At 52.1% G+C, this 3,042-nt stretch overlaps 1 pseudogene; it reads left to right on the forward strand.

The window, feature by feature from the left end:
- The first annotated feature begins 70 nt into the window (after positions 1–70).
- LOC119299977 lies at positions 71–1,751 on the forward strand (annotated as a pseudogene).
- The last annotated feature ends 1,291 nt before the right edge of the window (positions 1,752–3,042 follow it).

The raw sequence follows: 3,042 nt of genomic DNA on the forward strand, positions 1-3,042 counted from the left end.
GTGTGGGCTCCGGGTCATGCGTAGCCTGAGCCCCCTGTACTCTCTCCTCCTCCTCCTTACCGGCGCAACCATGGCCGCCGCGGACCCTTGGTCCACCGAGGCACCGACTGCCCGAGCGACACAAACTACACCCGCGGTGGTGTCTTCCAGGCCAACCTCGACGCCCTCCTCTTGTTCCTCCCCGCCGCTGCGTCGGACGCGTCCAGGTTGGCCAAGAACACCACCGGCACAGCGCCCGACGAGGCGTACGGTCTCGCGCACTGCCGCGCCGACGTCAATGCATCCGAGTGCCGCTCGTGCCTCGACACCTGGGCGCGGGACGCAGCCATCAAGTGCCCCGGCCAGAAAAAGTCCACGCTCTTCTACGACGCCTGCCTCCTGCGCCACTAGAACGTGAGCTTCTTCGGCGTCGCCGACATGTCGTGGCTGACCGGCTTATGCAACGCGGTGAACGCGACGCAGCCCGAGCTGTTCAAGACGCAGCTGGGCGCGCTGATGAACAACCTCAGCAGCAAGGCGGCGTCGTCCCCGCGACTGTTCGCGGCCGACACGGTCGACTTGACGCCCTTCACCAAGATCCACGACATGTCCCAGTGCACGCGCGACCTCGCCGGCGACGACTGCAACCGCTGCCTCGCCGTAGCCGTCTCGTACATCCCGAAATTTTGCGACGGGAGGGAGGGAGGACAGGTCGCCACCCGGAGCTGCTCCATCCGGTACGAGTTGTATCCTTTCTACAACGCACAGGCCCACTAGAAGATAGGGTAAACTATTCTGAATTTCCTTTTGACCGAGAGCGGCGACGACGAATCTTCCCTGGGGTTGCAGCAAACGACGATGCCACAGCCAAGATAGCTCTGTTCGTCTCCATTCCTGTTGCTGTCGTGCTATTGGTGCTGTTGACAGTTGCTTTGTATCTCTGCAAGAGGAATAACAAGAAACCACACGAACATGTGCAGATATCCAGCGCGGGTGAGTGCTTCTCGATTGATCATTTCAAATCCCCGAAAAGGAAGAACATCGAGACTTAATTGTTCTCTCTCCCTCTATATATACTGTTTGTTTTTGTGAGCAGACAATGAGTATGGAGGAGACATGGGAAGCTCAGAGTCTCCGTTGTACGATTTCAGCACTCTAAGGGCTGCCACTGACAACTTCTCTGAAGAAAATAATCTCAGGGAAGGCGGGTTTGGGCCGGTCTACAAAGTAACGTACACTGAACTTGGAACATGAGCATCCACTCTCCAATTGATTTTCCATGTCTGAACTGAACAATCGACTTGATGTGGTTTGGTCGGTCAGGGCATTCTGCGGGATGGGCAGGAGATCGCGGTGAAGAGGCTGTCGAAGACCTCCCAGCAAGGGCTCGTGGAGATGAGGAACGAGGTTGTGCTGGTGGCCAAGCTTCAGCACAAGAATCTGGTGCGCTTGCTCGGCTGCTGCATCCAAGAGGAGGAGATGCTCCTCGTCTACGAGTTCCTCTTCAACAGAAGCCTCAACAAGATTCTATTCGGTCGGTACCTAGTTCTTCAGACTGTTATACTGCAAGTGACATTCAGTTTCAAGAGTTTACGTACTACTCCTTACCAATGTGCGTGCGCGCAGATCCTCCGAGGCAGCAAGAGCTTACCTGGGGGCACAGGTTCAGAATCATCCAGGGGATCAGGCGAGGCCTTCTTTACCTCCACGAAGATTCGAGGCAGGACCGGGGCGTGCACAACTCAGTTCAGGTTCGAGGGGGTTCGGACTGAGGAGTGGCACTGTCATCTTATATGTGGGTAGAGTTGGGCTCATTCGGCTCAACCTTGCCACAAAAGAGGCGATTGTCGTCTACCACCACAGCGATACGGCCTACATCTCGCAGGTTTGCCTGCACGAGATGGATTTGTCCTCTCTGCTCCAGACCATGAAACCTCTAAACTAGCTGCTTATTATGGATCAGTTTTGGGAATGTTCTTCAGTCCAGTTCTTGTTCTAGTACTTTGTTTGCTTAGAGCAGCTGTTTTAGCTCTAAGCTGTCACTCCTAAGTTTGTCAAGTCTTATCATTTCTCGTTATGCCATTAGTGCTTGCTGGAAATCTGTCGTTGATCCGATCCTGTAAAATAACGGATTGTACAGTTCATTGTGTACTTTAATCAGTTGTCAAAGGTGAAATAAAATTTGTTTGCCTCATTGATTCGATGCCCAGTTCGTCACTACAGCCTTGGCTACTGCTAGAATTTGCATGGGAGGTGCTACTGAAGCTGATGGTGCTCCCGCGCAATGTGCATTGTGCATGGCTTCCTTTATGTTTCTGTTTTTTCTATCGAAAGAAGCGGTAATATGATTCCAGCTTTGAATCCACTCATCAATCATCCGAGAATTCCGAAACACCGCACTCTCTCGTACATCTCCACTCAAAGATCACGATCGATCGAGGCATGCGTGCATGCATGCATGCAAGAATGATTTGCTCCGCCCACCACGGTAAAGACAGTTTTGATTGATCAATGCCACGGCAAATTCAGGTGGAGGTGAGTGCGGGTTGATTAAAGGAAATTGCAGGGGGTTTTATGCAAAAGTGCGTGCGCTGACCAGTCCAGCCACCTGGCTGCCAATTGTCGAGTTCTTATTGGCCTGGGACTAAATCATCACATGAGGTGCAAGTTGGGATATTGTGGAGGCAAATTTTGCAAGTTTGGGACTAAATCATCACATGAGATGCAAGTTGGGATATGCTGGAGTCAAGTTTTGCAAGTTTGGAACTAAATCGTCACATTCTGTGCGAGTTAGGGTACCTGTGGTGCTATTACCTCCTAGTACTTTATCCATGTCGTCTCTTCTATTGGGTGTACCGAATTCATCATCGTTCATGGGCCATCGGTGGCTCCTCCTCGCAACTCTAACCGTAACAACGAGTTTGAGCACCGCCGGGCGGAAAGAAGAAACACAAAGAATCCAGACACGGATCCAGGAGTTGCACATTTGCGAGGAGTTCAAAGAACATCCCGGGTGTATGTGCATTAGCAAAATCGTCTGTTGTATCTATTGTACTGATGATG

The sequence above is a fragment of the Triticum dicoccoides genome, chromosome 5A (assembly GCF_002162155.2).
Source record: "Triticum dicoccoides isolate Atlit2015 ecotype Zavitan chromosome 5A, WEW_v2.0, whole genome shotgun sequence".
Classification (NCBI taxonomy): Eukaryota; Viridiplantae; Streptophyta; class Magnoliopsida; order Poales; family Poaceae; genus Triticum; species Triticum dicoccoides.